This window comes from Nomascus leucogenys, chromosome 14, assembly GCF_006542625.1.
Source record: "Nomascus leucogenys isolate Asia chromosome 14, Asia_NLE_v1, whole genome shotgun sequence".
In the NCBI taxonomy this organism is placed as follows: Eukaryota; Metazoa; Chordata; class Mammalia; order Primates; family Hylobatidae; genus Nomascus; species Nomascus leucogenys.
Genome location: NC_044394.1, coordinates 60,936,925 through 60,957,623, shown reverse-complemented (window position 1 = coordinate 60,957,623; position 20,699 = coordinate 60,936,925).

Below are 20,699 nucleotides of genomic sequence, written 5' to 3'. Positions count from 1 at the left end.
TAATTCAAATATCCCATTAAACATGCACCAGAAGACTATCCAAACGAAAACTTGTTGAATCAAATATTGTTTGACTTAAGTGTCACTAAGTTCATTATATGCAGAATATTGTATGTGTCAGTTTTAATGTAATCTGATTTCTGCTGTTTTATTATGTAAATCAAAGCTTTTATAATAGTGGCCTATAATGGAAAATGGAAAGGAAACTCTTTTCAGAGGGTATAAGTGAGCCCCTTACATGCTTTATACGGGCACATATTACAGAGCCTATGAAAATCATTTTATCCCTCTTTCTAGCTCCTCAGCGAATGTCAGAACTCAGAAAGAGTCTATAAAATGACCTATTATGAGAAAGATGAAGGAAATTATTCTTGGGATGGAAGTCAGATATCTAGTATGCACACTTTTGATATTTTTTCATGTATAAACACTTTATTCATTTTATTTAATTCCTTCATGTTACACATAATATACAATGGAACCTTCTTTGGTGACATCTTTGGCAGATTTAAAAAATATTATAGATGACCAATAGCAGCCTAAAATGATTTCATATTACCTTCTATTTTTAATGCTTGATATTTATAAATGTATTTCTATTCATCCAAAACTCTGTATGTTACTAAGTGGTCTCTAAGTGGACTGTAAAACCTTTACAAACAGAGATTGTGGTCTACTCACACCTGTAGCCCTATTGCATTAGAACAATGCCTGACAAATAAATAATAGGTGCTCAATGCATGCAGAAGGAATAGATAAATTAGCATTCAATTCCTATTGAAAGCAACAGGGGCCAAAGTGTTAACACTAGCTACAATACTACATTGGCTGTGAAGCTATCTAAAAACAGCATATTGGATTTTCCCACCAACTGGACAGATATAGCAATTAACAAGTGATAAAAATGAACCTAATCTTAGTAGTTACTTGATGATGACCTTGTTTGTTCTGATGTTGACTCTCAGCTCATATTTTAATGCTGCAGCTTACAGCTGCGGCTTTGTGACATGTTGGGCATAATTTGGAGTTCAAAATTGTTTATCAACTTTATAAAGAAATGTGTGGCAATGAATATGAAGCATGGAAGTGTGTGAGAACATTCTCATTTAAAATAATTGGAACAATGAAATAGTGCTCGAAGGTTCAACAAATGGCAGAGAGTTTTGGTTGATGTGACAAATAAGCCATTTTAAGGGTACAGAAGTCAGTGAAAATAATAAAGACCTCTAGGGATTTTAATCTTATTTGTCAAGAATAGTATCAGAGATGTTTTACTAAATCTGGAGAAGATAATCAGTGGCTGTAGTAAATAGAAAATGGATTAAATATTAGAGTGTTGTCTGAGATAGCGCAACCTAGCATGCCAGAACACTTTGGCTTTTGAGGTGGCAGAACACGCAATGACATGATGAGATGTAATCTAAATGACGTTTCACATGAGCATGTTTCTGCATCTGGATACTTCCTAATCACTCGGGCACAGGGACCTCGTGAAGAATTTAATCATAACTTTATTAGTCTATGTGGTATTTCTGTGGACAACCTAGAGATCTGGTACAAGTTCTTGCCATTGTTTTTACTATATTAAATAGTTAAGCTCCTTTCAACTTTTAAAAATGTGACCAACTGTACTGTTTCTTATGATGCTTCTTGAATTGCTGTTTTCTTTTGATGGAAGATTATGTATTTTCCGAGAGTGATCTAAAAGTCTCAGAGATATCTAATAGGATGTCTAAAAGGATGGAAGATAATTACCAAAATCTTCCCAGGAAGGAGTCCTTGTCTATATATCTTATTATGTGGCTATTTACAATGAAGAAACTCTCAAAATACTTATTTTGACTTTCAATTTTCTTCAAAAAGCCTTCCCAGAAATTTCAAAAACAGGGAATAAATGCTATTTTTTCTCAAATTCTCTACAATATGTCTATCATTCTGTCTTTCATTTACATTGTGGCAATGCTGAGGTACATAATGTGTGTGTTTGGGTGTTTTCCTCTAAAACCATTACACTTCTGCAATGAATTATTTCAGAATATAACATGTTGTTTATCATAACATGTTAAATAGCAAGTGAAATATTTTCTACACCCTGCTGTGCAGCACAAGAAATACCAGTTAAAAAGGATCCTAAAGTAGCAGGGAAACATCTCTCAGGCCTGGAGATGTTTCAGATTCCCAAAGTTGCCAGAAATGTATTTGTCTGAAAGAGCACAGAGAGAACGTTCTATAACAACCACTGTAGTACGCAATAGAAGATAACCGTATTCTTAGACATCCTTAAATTTGTATTCATATGTTTGTTAGCTATTGGAAACAAAAATAATGATAAACATAAGTATGCCATTGATAAATATTCCACATTCCAAAACGTGGACTTTCAGCAATTAAAACAGAGTAAGTGAAATTAGTTTTAATCATATACCAACCTTAATTTAAGGAAGTAAAAAGTCTGATTTTAATTAATAACAGAGAAACCTCCATGAAATAAGGGAGTGGCTGCATTGCTACAACTTAGGGATGCACTGAACTAACAAAACCTGAAGAATGAATGAGAAGCAAGGACAGATAGATTTCTCTTACCCTTTCCTGTCTCCATGATAAGTTTGTGTGGAGAAATTGATAGTTAACATCTGGACTACGCAATAATTAGACCCATATGTTATCAGTAAATTGTTGCAAATTTTCCCTAGGGTTAATTGTTTTTATAAATTGTATATAGTTGATTACGTGGTGTTACTTCCTTTTCAATTCGTCATTTTCTGACCTTTATAAAGCCTTTGAATAAATGAGCCTCTTCAAGTACTGTTAAACAGAGGTATCTGAAATCAGAAGACTAATGTTTATAGTGTTGTATCTAAGTTGCAGGCAATCCTGTTGTGAGAGACCACTAAATGATCCCTAATAACCACTCACCCTACTTCCTTTTGGTAGCAAAACCCCCAATTTTAGCTGGGCATATGGCTTCCCAGGTAAAGGCAACATTTATAAGCCTTCCTTGTAGTTAGGTATGATGTTGTGATTGAATTTTGACCAAAGGACTGAAACAACGTGTTCAACTTCTAGGCCACATCCTTAAATGGAAGCAGTCTGCCCTTTAGTTTTATTTTCTCTCTCCCCATGGTCTGGAATGCTGATGGGATGCTAGTGAGCCAGATTCATCCATGTGGTCAAGGAGAATACCCTCAGAACAGACAGAGCAATAAGAGAGAAGAAATCTGGGTGTCTAAGTGTCTTGATTGAGAAGAATTAGCCTGAACAATCGATGATCTTAGCCTTTTAATTAATCATGTAAACCCCAAATAATTTTTTATCTTGTTTAAGCTACTGTCATTTGATTTCTGTTAAAACAGACAAGCAGGCTGGGCACGGTGGCTCACGCTGGTAACCCCAGCACTTTGGGAGGCTGAGGCGGGTTGATTACTTGAGGCTAAGAGTTCTAGACCAGCACGGCCAACATGGTAAAACCCTGTCTCTACTAAAAATGCAAAAATTAGCCAGGCATTGTGGCATGTGCCTGTAATCCCAGCTACCTGGGAGGCTGAGGCATGAGAATTGCTTGAGCCTGGGAGGCAGAGGTTGGCAGTGAGCTGAGATCATGACACTGCACTCCAGCCTGGGCAACAGATCAAGACTCTCTCAAAAGGAAAGGAAAGAGGACAGGACAGGACAGGACAGGACAGGACAGGAAAGGGAAAGGAAAGGGAAAGGGAAAAGGAAAGGAAAGGAAAGGAAAGGGGTGGAGTGGAGACTGACATCTTGTACTAACTTGTAGAAATTGCCTGAAAAATGCAAAAACGTTATAAAAAGGAGGAAGGATAGTGTTCATTAGGCAATTTTTACACACCCATGAACAGACAGGTACTTTATGGTGCCCAGAAATGTACAGGTAGTGCATGCTTTATGATGGGGAAGAGATATATAAATTCAAGCTAAAACTTTTACTGTGAGTAAGTATCAATTAAATGCTGGCAGTCTCTTCTCTTAAGACACACACAAAATGGCTTTGGAGATATGACTAATTCAAATGAAAACTTGGAGTAATAAAAATTGCATAATCGCAAATGCTCACGAACATCCGATGGAGGGTGATGTCCTTCACTGAAAGAAGATGTAAAGGAGGAAGTGGTCAGTGACACTGATGCAATCAGAGAACCTCAATGTGACAAAGAAAATAATATATTTTGAATGACTTTTAGAATTGTCACTGAAACACAATCCTAAATGTAGTCAGGGAGCAATTAATTTATTGCAGAGAAGCATAGCTTGGCGACTATTCTGTTTTCATGGGGGCAAGGCACTATTGTTTGGTCACAAAGTCAAAGCCTGTATAGATATATTCTCAAACTTTCCAAGTTCTTGCACAGGCTGCCTTTGGCATGGATTTCTGATGCAGCATCAATAAATTTTCTATTAGCAAGATCTGCAAAGAAGCAACATCCTTGTCTTAATTAGGCAAAACATATTAAATCTGCCACTGATGATCCTTATAGTCAGTCACTGCATAGAAATTGGTGAAGATATTTTGTCTCATTCTGCTACATAATTAAAAATTTTATTTGATATAAATAAAACTTATGACCATTAGTGTATAAGCTAAAAGTTTTAAAATTCTACCCTACTTTATACGGATTCAATATAAAGTTAGAGCATTTTGGACTCTAAAGAGGTAGTTTGGGAAATATAAAAAAAAAATTGTTTAAACTACCTACTAATTCTGCCACTTGACTCTTGCTCCTTGGGAATACAATATCTGGGGAAAAATGTATTTATTTCAAACAAGAAGGGAAAATAAAATGCATTATGTTTATAATTTACCTGCTACTTTTCCAAGTGCCTTCTTAGTTAGCAAATCAATTGATTGATCTTTTGAAAACAGTGGTGGTTATGTAACAAGAGTGACATAGTTATGGCAGTTGGTGGAAGTATTTCAAGTAGGACTTACAGAAATGTTATCTTCCTTATATATTTAATATATGATTATGTAATATATTTTGACTAAGACTAATTAAGACAAGGATTTTGCTTCTTTGCAGATCTTGCTAATAGAAAATTTACTGATGCTGCATCAGATATCTATGCCAAAGGTAGCCTGTGCCAGAACTCGGAAAGTTCGAGAATATATCTACAGGCTTTGACTTTGTGACCAAACAGTAATCAGAGAAGAATGATCCTGCATGTGATCTTCACCTTGGCTCTTCTTATTATTTCTGCCTGGGACACAGTCTTAATACATGGGATTAAAGTGGCGATCTTTAGACCAAAAAACAATAGAGCCATGTTAAGGACAGCAGTGCAGGACATTAGAAAGAGCCCTGATACTCTTCCTTAGCTGCTGCATTAACTTGCAGTTGTCTGCTTCCGGACTTTGTGTTACCATAAGCAATAAACCCATTCCTGGTTCAAGCTACTAGCATCAAGTTTATATTAATTTTACTTACAGCTGAAGGTCAAAACATATTTATATCAGGGAAATTATATTCCAAAATTATTTTCATTATTTCTTCTCCTCCTTTCTTCTGGAAATATTCATTCAAGAAAACATTAAAGTATATTTTGAACACCTAGTACATATCAGGCATAGTCCTTTATAATCAAGATGCAACTATGAACAAATTTCTTCCCTTCATCAAACTTACTTTCTAATAGAAAAAATAGACTATAAATGAGTGAAAAATGATAATGTGATTTCAAATCATGTTAAAAACTGTGAAGAGAATACACAAGGGCAAAGTGTCCAAGAATGATGGTGGAGGGGTGGTAGACAAGGAAGTCATATTCAGATAGAAGGGCATCTCTTATGGGGGATATTTGAGCAAAATCCCAACCAATAAAAAATAATAAACCTTTATTCAAAGAGGAGCTAAAGCACAAAGAACAGCAAGTGTAAAAGCCTAAGGCATAGCTAAACTGGACATATTTAAAGAATAAAAAAACTCTGTTGTTAGATATTATAAGGAAAAACATGGTAGAAGATGAGGATAAGAGATTTTGCTAGTCTTCTCTTAAGCCCTGCTTTATATCCTCTTAGTTGTGCAGAAAAATGAAGCAGAAAAAGAATGACTCAGTGACTTCCATAGGGGGTAAGTTTTGAGCAGGTAGTCAGAGAAGTCTCACGGAGATGACATTTAAACAGAGATCTCAATGAGGCAAGAGAGCAAATCATTTGGATATCTGAGAGAAGTGTGTCCCAAGAAGGAACAGCAAAGGCAGAACCCTGAGGAAGAAGTTTTCTTGAAGAATTCAAGAAACCAAAAGGATGTTGGTCCAGTTGGAGTGAAATAAGGGTTAAGGAGATGTAGGAGAAGAGAGAAGAGTCAGAGAGGCATCACGGGTCCAGAGGCTGTTGAAAGGACTTCAAGTTTTACACTGAGGGACACAGAAATCTGTTGGAGATTTTGAACACAAGAGTGAAATAAACATCAGTTTTAAAGAACCATTCTGAATGCTGGGCTGAAAATAGACTCTAGAGGGTCAAGTAGCAACAGGAAATCAGTCAAAAAACCATTGCAATCAACCAGGATATTACAATTCTATTGATATTTTATTCAATTTTATTATCTTTACATTTATACACCGTATTTATTTGTACTCTGATTTATGGATGTCTTTTTTATTTCAAATTGATCAACTCAATATGTTTTGAAATACCCAACCTGCTAGATATGGCTTCTATTAAAAATCCAAGCCGGGGACAGTGGCTCACGCCTGTAATCCCAACACTTTTGGAGGCCAAGGTGAGTGGATCACAAGGTCAGTAGATCAAGACTATCCTGGCTAACATGGTGAAACTTCTGTCTCTACTAAAAATACAAAAAATTGGCTGGGTGCAGTGGCTCAGGTATGTAATCCCAGCACTTTGGGAGGCGGTGGCGGGCAGATCATGTGGTCAAGAGATCGAGACCATCCTGGCCAACATGGTGAAACCCCGTCTCTACTAAAAATACAAAAATTAGCCAGGCATGGTAGTGTTTGCCTTTAGTCCCAGCTACTCAGGAGGCTGAGGCAGGAGAATCGCTTGAATGTGGGAGGCAGAGGTTGCAGTGAGCCAAGACTACGTCACTGCACTCTAGCCTGGAGACAGAGCAAGACTCCGTCTCAAAATAAATAAATAAATAAAATAAAATAAATAATTAGCATTATCCGGGCATGGCGGTGCACCTTTAGTCCTAGCTACTCAGGAAGCTAAGACAGGATAATTGCTTGAACCAGGGAGGCAGAGGCTGCAGTGAGCCGAGATAGCGCTACTGCACTGCACTGCACTGCAGCCTGGGTGACAGAGCAAGATTCCGTCTTAAAAGAAAAAAAAAAATCCACTTTCATAAAGTTCCATGAAATACATTCTTAAACTCTTCATTGTTTGCTTTTTATTACCCACTGCTGTTTATTAAATATTATATCATTTAGCTGGAAATGATTTTGCTACAAGTAATTTGGTAGAAATCAAGATAGTCAACAATAGCATTTATCAAAGTGATTTTTACACGGATAATTTTGATAAACTCTGGGATAATTTTCTTGTCTTTTTTAGTGTTTAAGGGATTTGTATTTATCTTCTAGAATATTCCAGGTTTCAATACATTTTTTGGAATTTTTTTAGGTAGCACCTGATTCAGACAACCTTTCTGAAGTGATCAGAGTGGAAAGACTGCTATTAAAAAAATTAAAGATAAAATATTGCTATTTTTAAATCATTTTGTGGTGAAAACAACAAATATTTGAAAATGTTCCTACTTATAAGAACTTCCAGAGACGAATTTATTTATGTGACAAGAGAATCCTGTAGAAGGTATTTTTAATTCACATTTTACTGTTACCGCTTTTATTGTAATATGTGCTTGAATTGGCTCGTAGGAGTATCAGCCCATTGCCTGTCAGGCTAGGCATTGATTGTAGTATCGCATCACTGAACTGCAGGTAGATAAACCCAAGCAGCTGAAACCTCATCTTTTTTGGATCTTGCTCAGACTCAACAGCAGATGTCACACGGAAGAAAATAAAAAAAAGATCTGCAGGGGGAAATCAAAAGATAATACACAGCCAACAAGGTGAGCTTGCTCTCTAATGAAGCCATGGCCACAGTAACCTTCCATTGCTCTTAACAAGGCGGAAGAAAGTCTGCTTAACACTTCACCATACAGCTTTGATTTTTTCCCCCTCAGCAGGCTCATTTCTTTACGGTACAGAGAAAATAGACTTTTCACTCTCAAGTATGCCCTGGACTAGAGAGATGGCAAAGTGTATACATTTGAGGGAAAATGTGATATATAACCTTTTGAAACAATCTAAGAGAAAAATACCTTTCAATCTACAATTTTTTTGAATTCAAATTCAAATATTTAATGCAGGGAGATTACTGTAAAAGTACTAACAAAACTCTTACTCTCTATAATACTCCTAACAAAGTTGTCACTGATATATATTATGGTGGAACAGTATAATTGTAAAGATGAATATCAGTTTTATATAATTGTACCAAATGCAACAGTCTTTGCTAGTCACCACCTTGTATGTCTTCCCAGAGAAATAAAATGCCTTTGGAACAGTGTTACACCCTTTCATTCCCTCACCAGTCTGTCAGAGAATCAGTGTACTTGAATTTTCTCCTGATCAGCATATTATCAATATTCAGTGATGAAAATATTTTAAATTAACAGGCCCCCTAGTTATGAAATAAAAATTAAAAACTGTGACAATGCCTCAGACTTTCCTTGCTTTTCATGATCTTCATAGCTTTAAAGTGTACTGGTCATGTTGTATAGAATGCCCTTCGATTTGAGTTTGTCTGATTTTTTGTCATGATTACACTGGGGTTATATAAATGGCGGGGAAGAATACAACAGTCATAAAGCCTTCTCATCACACTATGTCAGCAGGTACATGATATCCACATGAATGACCAGTGCTGATGTCAAAGTCGAGCACTTGGGTAAGGTAGTGATTTCCAGTTTCTCCACTGTGCATTACTGGTTTTCTCTTTCTGTAATCCATTCTTAGAAAGTGAGTCACTAAATGTAACCCCCAGTCCCGCACTCAAGGAAGGTGGTGGTCATGGTGATATCTCTCTATATATTATTTGGAATTCTAAAAGGAAGATTTTTATTTTTCTCAGACTGAGCATTTTTAATGGGAAGCTCACTTTGCTTCCCTGTCTCCATGAAATTGACTCAGTTGTCATAATTCCTGCCCTCTTGAATCCATAGAAACCTCAGTATCTCTCTTACACATCAGAAAGGTGCCCTCAGTACAATGTCTCTGAAGATGCCTAGAGGCAGATCTGAAAAATTTTTCTTCTAACTACTGTTTCTGAGGTTTCAGACCTTCACTGAACTATTTGGAGGTTTACAGAGATAGAGTCGGATTAACACAGTCCCTGGTTTGATTAATTTTGACCTGCTGATTTTATTCTCCCTCTCTAAACTCAGTATTCTTGTCTATAGAAGACATTAATTTTCTGAACACCCATCATATTCACAACACTGTCCTGAGACTATTTCAGCAAAAAATACAATCAACACTGTTGCACTGTATTTAAGCAGTTGATGAAGAAAACAATCTGTAAAGCAAATAAATAAAAGTAAAAGAAGAGCAAAATCTATAAAACTTGTCCTTTGGGCCATGAGCTACAAAGAATAGTACCAAGCACGGTGCTTTGCACATTGTGGATAGTCAATAGACGTTTGAATGTTGAACAGAGCATTTGAGGGACATAGGCACATGCGAATAAAGAGATTTTAATAATAACAAAAATACAACAACATTAAAACCATCCTGCAATGCATAATTGACAAGTAAATAGACAAATACATGAGCATTCATATTTGTATTTAAAACAACATATTTGCACATATTTTATCAGATAGCTTACCACATGCACAATTTGCCAATATGCTTGGATAGCTTCACCATTCTGAGTTAGACTTAAAGGGTATATTTCAATGTGAGAATAATCCACCCCTCCCAAAAACAGGATATCTGTGGCTTTGGAGCATATTGAGAGCTCTCATCAGGCAGATGAAAACAAACTCAGTGGGACCTAGGGAGAATCAGTCAAGGCAACGATGCTGGACCAGGTACAAAAAAGGATAAACCCATATTTGATCCATAGTAATGTACAGTGGTGAGGCAAAACAATCAGGTCTGATAGGAGGGAGTAGGGTGTCAAAACAAACAAAAAAGGTTGAAGACTCAAAGGATGTCTGGTCATCAATCTGGGATTGATAAAGCAGGAAAGAGGCTGAAAAAAACTAGATGAAGGGATCAGTCTCCCAATCAAATGCCTGGTTTTCAAATACAGTCTAAAAATAAAACTGGAGGAGGAACAGACCAAAGAATGCGTTAAGTCTGACAGATTCTTACAACAGAGGATCTAAGGGAATTCTGCTGCCTTTGCACTACCAGGTGTGGCCCAGGGCCACCAGAGATTACAGCAACCCTGAGGCTAATTGAGCGTAAACAGGTGACAGTAGGAAGCTATGTACCTCCATGTAATACTGTCATTGGCTTATTAAAGGTATAATCTGGAGAAGTTTATCCCCATGGACAATTTGCTGAGGCACATGCTGACAACCAAAGGATTAACTGTGTTACTGTATTTCTATTTATTTAAACATATATGAGGCTATCATATTTATTTGTTCAGCAAATATTTGTGGACCTATTTTGTAATCAAGACTTCGCTATCTGTAAAATTCCATTAATAGAACACTCTACATTCTGCCCTCTGTGGTAGAACATGTATTCACATTTTAGCAAAATGCTGAGCTATGTACATAGTGCCCACGTGAGAATTAGATGTATGGTGGACATGAGCCCATGGCCAGCCTGATGCAAAACAATCACAACAAAAATGGGAAAAAAAGCTATGAGGGAGATTTGAACGAGTTTGTTTTTATAATCCTGAAGTGAGTTGTGTGGCTTTTGCATATGAATATATTGTTAGACAAATATATTCTAATGTGACTGAAACAGTCCATCTTGGCATGGGACAAGATTGTTGATAAAAAGATAAATACCACCTTTCTGGCTGACAAGATGGGCAAAAAAGAAATCTTTATTGAGTGTCTATATTGGATAAGATACTATGTGACATGGTTCACATATGGTGTCTCTTAATTTTCACAACCATCATATGAGATAGGGATTCAGTCTCATGTCATTAATCCACAACTAGAAGATCTAACCACTTGTAGAAAGTCCATCTTATATTTTGTGATATGTTCTGATTCAGGTATACTTTGAGGGTAGCATCCATAGTATAATGATTTCTTCCATTAGAGAGTTTGGCAGGTTGATGACAGCACTGGCATCTCAGCCTGCACCCTGCTGCCCTGTCCTCTTCATGTGAGCTCTATAAAGTAATAACAAACCCAAATGAAGGAAACAAAATGGAAACATTATTTTATGGTTTTGAAAAAAATTGAATAGGACATTGGTCATTTATGTATAGAAACATTAAGATAAGAAAGTAAACATATTTAGATATTTTTATGCCATTTTATATTAGAGAGTATATACTATAGTGGTCTATCAGAATTTTAAAATTCAAGAAAGCTCTATGACTGTCAGAGCTATGCTGCATGATTGTTCCCATTTTTTTAGATGAATAAACAGCAGCTCAGGGCAAACAGAATGTGTTCGCCATAGGCCAGCAAGTAGAAGTAAGAAACATGTTTGCCTCCATAGTCCGTAGCCTTTTTCCACAGCTGCCATGAACTTAAGCTGTGTTATAGATGGCTAAAACAATCTTTCTTCCCATGAGTCTCTTATATGATGTCTATTTTTTTTCTTAAATCGGAAAAGAGATTTACTTTATGACAAAATTGTCAAATACGAGCAGAAAGACAATCCCAATTTGGAAATGCATTAATGAAGACCTAAGGGAAAATTTAGAATGTAAAGGAATGTCATGGAACCTTTAAAAGCAGAGGCACTTCCCTGTCTTGGGAACATTAAAGGTCTCATCTATAAATGCCATGTACAATAAATTGAGCCACACTCAGATCATTCACCTTGGGAGAATGAGGCAAGCAATATGTGAACTTCAAGCTGTCATTTTTGAAAATCGTGAGACCGACCTAAGACTTTTGAGAAAGTTAAAAAATTAAATGAAATAGCTAGATGTTGAGATGTTGCTCTAAGTTGAATTGATGTCTAGTTTAAATTTCTGCTGGTGGAAGAATATAGAGAAAAAAAAAAAGCACTGACTTAAACTAGATATTAAATACAGGTTTGATAAGTTACAACCTATCCATGAAAAAAAAAAAAACTGCCAACACTATTAAGGAATCTGGACTGTATCTTATAGGTTAAATTTGGGGTGGGACATCATTTAGAATTTAAATAGGGAGCAACGCTCCCAAGAATAGGTCTTACTCCACTCCTGTGTTTCCACATCATCCCTAAACTTGCCTTCACGTTATTGACTTTTCCATTTTAATGACACACTCCTCTGAATAGCCACTAGAGTGTTAGCCTTTTGAGGACGGGACCTGGGCCTTGTTCATTTTTTATACCAGCTCGTGGGGTGGTGCATGCCTCAATACATGTTAAAAGTGTTTGTGTTCTAATTTCAGAAAACTATCATGGCAGCTTGTAATCTAAATTGAAATGGGGAGAAATTAGAAGCAAGAAGAACATTGAAATTATTACTGTTAAGGAGGGGAGAGGTAATGCTGACCTGATTTAAGCCAGGGGCGGTGAAGTTGGAAAGAAGGCAACGGGTTATAGTGTTTTTGTAAGTAGAATCAAAATTGCTTGGAGACTAGATAAAAAAAAAAAAATGTCGGAAAGGGAGAGAAGAAAATTGAAGTTTACGCATATGTTTCTGTCTAGTGACTATGTGAGTGGGAATGTAGTGATTCAATATCAGGAATGGAAAGGAAGAAGCAAGTTTGGAGAATAATGACTTTTAGCACTTAATAGTTTTATGTCTGCTCTCCCAGAGTCACCTCACCACACACTGCAGCATATCACCAACCAAACTTGAGTCATTTTTGCAATAACTTCTTTTCCTTACTTCTTTTCAAAGTCATTCTTTCATAATTAAGTACTTCATTATTCTTTTAGGATGAGCGATTTTCCTTGCCAAATATATTTTCCTAGAGCAAGTTCTTCTGAGTTATTTATCTAAAATGCGTTTAACTTTGTTGCCGTGGCTGAAAACAACTTTTGTTCCTAACCTTCTTAGCAGTTTCTAAGATAAAACATACAGCTAAATTCCAGAGAGAGCACAAGTCAATTATCTTTGGTGAGTCTTGATTTATTGGCTGAGGTTCTAAGCAGAGTCATTACTGCTATCTTCTGAGTGTCCTATTTCTGGTGCTGTGGTACAAAGGAAATGGTAGAGATTTGGGAGAGAGACACGTTTATGTTTAAACTCAGCCTTGCAATATTCACTGAATCTCTATGAGCCTCAGTTTCTCTATTCATAATAAATGCCTAGCTCATCATGTTGCTAAAAAGAAGAAATAAAACAATGTAAGAGGAAGTTTCATTCACAGATTTTCATTACAGTGTATCTGCTTACACATTGGTTCAATTACTGCTTATGTTTGTGCTCAAACTTTTTTTCTTATATAAATGGCATATAGAATCCATGACTAATTGTGAAGAGCAAACAGACAGCGACTAAAATAACGATATAGAAAACTTTATGGTATTATTTTTTAATGTGTAAGTAACATTAAGACTATAAATTGTCAAATACATTTTATAAAAGTGTCGGAATTTAAAATTATTTCTACAGGCTAAAATAGTGAATTGGAATAAAACATTTAATAGAGTAAAAAGTGGAGTTGACAGGTGTTATAAGAAGCCTAAGGACTATGAGTTGACTCCCCACCTAATTGAACAACAATATGGGTGCCTAAAAAGGAAATTTAGTTTTAATCTGTATTAATAGAGGTAAAGGGTCCAGAACAACGTGGCAACAGCCTACTGTTGTACTTGTCATTCATCAAACATCATCCATGCAGGGGAAGATAATGAGCGTAAAAAATGATTTAGCAACCAAATCGTAAGAGAAATGTCAATTTCATCTTCTGTAAAATGAGATGAGGGAAAAAGATATACCCCATCCTCCTGTTCCAGTTACCTATTGCAGCCTAACAAGCCACCCCAAAACTTGGTTGAGTAAGACAACTATTATGCTCCTGGATTCTGTGGGTCAGGATTCAGAAAATGCACATCAAAGGTGGTCCTTTTCCATGTCATCTTGGATGACTGGAATAGCTCAGGGTGCCTCAAATGGCTGGGTGATAGAATAACTGGGCTAGCCGGGCTATTTCCAAGAAAGTTTCTTTCCTAAGAAGTCTTGTACCTGGGCTGGGAAGGCAATAGGACAGTCTCAGTTGTGCTCTCAAGCATGGGGGCTGTATGTGGCCCCTCCAGCATGGTGGTTTCAGGGTAGCCAGGCTTCTAATATGGCAGCTCTGGGCTTCAATAGTGAGCACTCCAGTGACAAAGGCAGAAGTTTCACGGCCTTTATGACCAGCTTTGAAAGTCAGAATGCCAATTCTGCATACTCTATTGTTTGAAGCTATCAGAGAGCCCGCCCAGATTCAAGAGACAGAAGCATTGTTCTCACTGTATTTTCAAACCATGGTATGTCTTTCCTGAAGACAAAAAAAAAAATCATTACTTTCTGTCTCATAGGTGGGTAAAAATGAGATAGATTTTGGCTCAAAGTAAAAAATAATAATGCTTACTTTATATATACATGATAGCTGAAAAGTGGAATGGTGTGACCTATGAGAAAATTGTTAAGGATGTTGAAGAGGTATGGGATTTAGGAGTATATAAAGAAAAGGATCTCATTATTCTGTGAATCTCAGGAGAGACAAAAAGTTTCAAACTTCAGTTACTACTGCTACTTGGTAGCACTATTCAAAACAGAAAAATCACATGAGGTTGTCTTTAAAGTACTTGCCAAAGAATAAACAAGAGGCCAAGTGAGAATGGGTTAGTATTCACCGTTGGGTCATCGTCTCATAGAATAGTAGGAAATCACTCAACAAGCTCACGTGTTGTAACCAAATTAAGTATGTTCTGGACTATTGCCTATGTCCAAGAGAGTATTCATGAAAGGGAACTCTGTGTAATTCTTTGTAAATATTTCTGAGCAATCTGTGAATTTATGGAACCAGCCCTTTAGGATGGGATCATACCTAAGAGAGAAAGAGAATGCTAAGAGTTAAGGGTGAAAAGCAGAATCAGGTCTAGATGAGTTTTCAATTCAATGAAGGCCTGAGCTATGTATTGAGTTGACACGTAAGATCAGAGGGTCAGAACACCTGGAAAAAATGAAACAAAAATACTAGGTGGTAACTGAATACAGTGGCTAAACACATGCCCAAGGATAGACATTTAGATATTCCATGCATGTATTCAAAAGCTTAGGTGGCAGATAGATCCCATGGAAATAGGATATGATAGAAATGAATCTTATGACTATCCACAGTAAAGAAGGAAACGGGAGTGGGAGCATGGTAATGTGCTCCCCTCTTCCCCCACCATCAGCAGAGATAACTGAACATACTGATTTTGTACAGAAGGAACTTAGGCAGGAGGGAAACAAATAATACTATCAGCAAATCCAGGTCATGTGCCACTTACTGGTAGTCAAATATCAGACAAAGGCAATTATGAATAAAATGGTTTCTAAACCAAATCTTAATGAGAAGGACAGCTACTGATATTTCAAGCTGGCTTTGTAAGTGGATCCAGGACAGGGTATCAAGAGACTCTATAATCTGTGGGTAAAAGGAACAGCCGCGGCTGGGATGGAGCAGGTGAAGACGTGGTTGTCCGGCAATTTAGAGCCAAGAAACACATTCTTTGCCTGCCTCATATGTCTCAGGGAAATTTGATAGGAGTTTTACATGTTATTACATGGAGCTGTTATGAGAACAAAACAAGTCTACATTTTCAAAGTAAATAAAAAAGGGTGTATGAAACACAGGGCTTCACAGAGTATGAATTGAATAAAAAAACATCGTTCCAAAGTTGTTTCCTGTTTGCTTTCTTTTTTTTTTTTCCAGCCATGTGTCCTTCATTACATGGGCTACTTGCATCTGGTTTTTTATTCTCGTTGCTATATTTAGATATTTTAATTGACTCCTCTCTCTAGGCAAGGTGTGTGACTCAATCATTACTCCCGATTAGCATATTGTTCATTGTAATTTGCTCTTCAGGGTTTAGTGACTTTGATTGGTTGGTTAAGTTTGCCTAACACAGACAAGCCTATACTTTCAAAATATGAACTCTGTAAGAAGAAAAGCAAATGTATAATTTCTGTCTGTAAGAGTCTGGATTAGCGAACAAGTAAAATCTGTTTAATTCAAATAATATAAGTAAATTATGAGTTTAAACCCAATAAAATTGGTGTTTTTTGTGGCTTTGCAAAATGTCTTTTTTCATCTCTGAAGTTTATTTATTTTTATTTTTAGCTTGTGTTTGCATTACTTATGAAAATACCTTAATTTATGAATGTTAATCAATTTGTTATTATAAATAGTTTAAATTGGTTTTTAACTTATTCTTTAATGAAGTTAAATTCTTTGAAAGAGAAGAAAATCTATGGATTTTGATGCTTTAATTTTTTGTTTTTTCTGAGACAGGGTCTCACTGTCACACAGGCTGGAGTGCAGTGGCATGATCTCAGCTCACTGCAACCTCCAACCCTGAGCTCAAGTGATCCTCCCACCTCAGTCTCCTGAGTAGCTGAGACCACCAGGCTATTTTTTTGTATTTCTAGTAGAGATGGGGGGTCTCGCTCTGTTGCCCAAGCTGGTCTTGAACCCCTGAGCTCAAGTGAGCTGCTTGCCTCAGCCTCCCAAAGTACTGGGACTGCAGGCATGAGCTACTGCACCAGGCCCAATTTTTTTCCTTATCACCACAGATACAAACTAGTAAGATTAAATTGCTATTCTCTTTGTATTTTCATTTTACATAAGTACATATTAGACGAAAAATTTTAGAAAATAGAGATGTGTCCAGAAGAAAATTAAAATTACCTATAATTGTTTTTATATAAAATAAATTTGATGTACTTTCCTTCAGATTCTATGATTAAATGCATGTGTGTATATGTAAATATATATGTCACATGTACAACTGTGTATTATTTTTTAAACATGATTTTAATATAATTTAAAAAGTCATGTTACGTACATGAATAAATAACTCATATTTGAATTCTTATGATTTTTTTAGTTTGCATGAAGCATAACACTGTCTTGTACTTTGGATACATTCTTATAATAAACTTGTAGTTAAAACATATTGAGTCGATACTTTTCAATAATGCTCTCCTACATTTTCCACTGAAATGGTAAAGGATGGTTATAATGAAGAAAAACCTACATTATCACTGAAATCTGGTAATAGGTACCATCTATGTGCCAGAAAAGATATGAACATTCTATAAAATACAGAAAAAAAAATCAACCATCAACCACAGACTCCAAGCAGAGAAAACAATTCACCAGTGATGGAAGGCCCAGATCTGAAGGTGACAACCTGTCTACTCTCAGTCCATTAGTGAGAAGTTGGGCACATGCATATGCCTAGTTGCAAGGAAGGCCAGGAAATGTATTTTCTAGCTGCTCTGAGCAGTCCTGTGATCAGCCACAACTCTATTACTACAGAAGAAGGCAAAATGGATTTTAGCAATCAATCAGCACTGCTGCCACACTATATAATTATTACTGACTGCCGAAAAAGTTGTTTTAATGAATACATTTTTGTTCTCTATAATTTAATTGCCCCCTTTCTCTGTATCATATCAAGTGTCTATAAAAGGCAAGTCTTGGAGACCAGGTACCTGTAAAAGGTAAAATGTAGAAGACTATAGCTGTTGCAGAGTAAAAATATAGAGTAAATGGACTGTGGTTTGGGCTGGCAACTTTTGGCTAGAGTGGAGACTTGAAGTTTAAAATGGCAAGCCAGGGCTACACAATTTGAGCTCGAGTCATAGAGAGAATGAAATACTTCCATGATAGCTGGAAACAAATCCCTTATTGGTCTTGGGACTGACTTTGGGAAAGTCAAATCTAAAGCACCTTTTCTACTTTTTTTTAAGAGGGTATTTCTTTTTTCTCAACTCTTCCTTTTTAATTCATCCTGATATTGTTAAATTTGTTAAATATCTTTTTTATTTTTTCTGAAAACACTATCTAGAGGTTTTTTACATTTTTTTCTGTCCCTTCAATTACCATACTGATAAAAGAAAAACTTCAGCTGAATTAAATTTAAAGGAGTTTAATTGGGCAATGAGTGATTCACGAATCGGGCAGCCCCCAGAATCACAGCAAATTCACAGAGACTCCAGGGGAACCTCATGGTCAGAACAAATTTATAGAAAAAAATGTAAAGTGACGTACAGGAATCTGAAGTGAGGTACAGAAACAGTAAGATTCGTTACAGCTCAGCATTTCCCTTATTTGAACACAGTTTGAACGTTCAGCAGTCTATGAGTGGTTGAAGGATGGGCAATGGGATTGGCCAACACTCAGCCATTGTTACAGGTGCATACTATTAAGTTAGGTTTTCAATTTTTTCTGACTACTAAGCTAGGTTACAGTTCATCCACAAGGACTCAAATATAGAAGTACGGGGTCCTTCTCAGGCCATATTTAGTTTGCTTTAACAATTCCCTCCTTTTGGTCATTTTCTCAATTTTGAGAGATTGACCAAAACCTTAGGCATTGATGTTACTATCGCTATCGCGAATGTACTTATATGGTTTTGAAACCTACTGAGAAACAGCAGAACAGTGGGTTTTGCAAGGAGGAAATAAGGACTGAGTAGAGGATACCTCCTTATGATGGAACATCCTGTTTACAGGAGAAAAACAGAACTTGGTCTGTTCTAGGATCTATGTGTTTTCTTAAAGCCTTAGCTTGATTACTTCACATTTAGCACGAGTGGCTCCATTTTAGTTTGGTTTGGTTTGTTGGAGTCTATTGCATGAACTCAGTCCAAAATAACTGGCTTCCCATAATTATGTTTTTTAAATAAATTCCCCCTTTTTGGCCAGGTTCTCACTTAGGTAAGAGTGTGACCAAAACTTAGAGCCTTATCACCACTCTCAGTTACGATCATTATGGGTTTCTGGTCTCCATGTATTATTCATAGGTTACAGTGTCCTCATGGTCACACATTTCTTTCTGCTTTTGTCATTCCAGCTGAAGAGAGGACATTTGACATTCTAGAGATGGTTGTATGCTCCTTACCCAGGGTCCCCATAAACCAAATCACATAAAATTAAATAGATTAAATAACGAGCTAGATGAAGAGTCTACTCAGGTGGCTTTTCATTAATGTGTGTTTTCATTAATCCCCTACAACTGAATTTTTATAATCTACATTTAATGTATTTCTCTATAGGCCACAACTGTCAGCAGCTGTATAGGCACTTTTCTGTTTAGCCAATTCTATTATTTAGCATAACTTTCACAAGAGAATTTAAAGTCTGTTGTATGACGATAGCCTTTAAAGTAGAATTTGCTGTAGAGCCTATTACGAGGATGACATTTCTAGTTATTTCCTCTTTTATTCTAAATCATGGACAAAGGACCTAACAATTGATGTCCTTTTAGAAGAATGAAGACCTCCTGGCAATGTTCTCTTTAGTCCATGATGTGAGTTAAGAGTTTTGACTGATTATGAGGCAACATATATGCCACCAAAGTTTCTCACCTACATTGGGCCTTCATCTTTTATCTATTAAAGTATAAGGGTTATTTCAATGTATATAAGGGCTGGCCTGGCCAAAATCCCTTTCACCACAATATAAAAGGTATTATAGAACCCTAGTAAGTGTCCGACCTATTAAGTGGATACACTTGACACCGGCCGCATAGACCTCATTTTCTTTTCTATTGTTCATAGAGGCATAAACAAGCAAAAAATATTCAAAGGTAAGAATCTCGTAATAGTGTAAGTCTTGATCCATGATCTTGGAAAAAGCTGTTCACATCAAGGATGTCATTTTCTTCTGGGGAGAAACTTTCCTGGTTAGCTTTACTTTAAGGGTTCTAATGTGTGTACAGTTCCAAGAGTGTGGAGGGACCCTTCTCACTTCTGAGATGATGAACCAAACGTTCAAGGCTCCAAAGTTTGGCTGTAGTGTGGATGGCAAGGACAGTCTTTCTCTGATGTTCTCAGAAGATCCAATCTTCGGGCTCTAGATTATGAAAGGATTATCCTCAGTGAACAATAAAAAGCTTTCTTTACCTGGTGAAAATACACTGTAGCATAATAATCTACTGTTATAACATCAGCCCTCTTGCATGGGAAAGCTTTTATACAACCAGAAAACATGCACTGAAAATGACAACTGAATGAAATCCCTTTATAAATGTTTCAATGGCCCATCAGGTAGCCAAATGTACCTGAAGCTTTGATTGTCTTCCAGGAATTTAGAACCAAACATTGGTTTTAAACTATTTCTGCAATTTGTAAGTCGCCACATAAATATATTCAATTTGGATTATTTTATCTTTTATATGGTGAGTCATGGAATGCAGAAACTTTAATAACAAAAGCTTTAAAAACTCAGAAAGGACAAGGCAGCCGTCCTGTTTCTTCATGAATCCATGCTTAAAGGACTTATGTCCTCTTGGATACCAATTGTTTCTCCAATTTAAGTGCATGGCACTGATAACTAATGTTTTATCATAGGTAATTTGACTTAG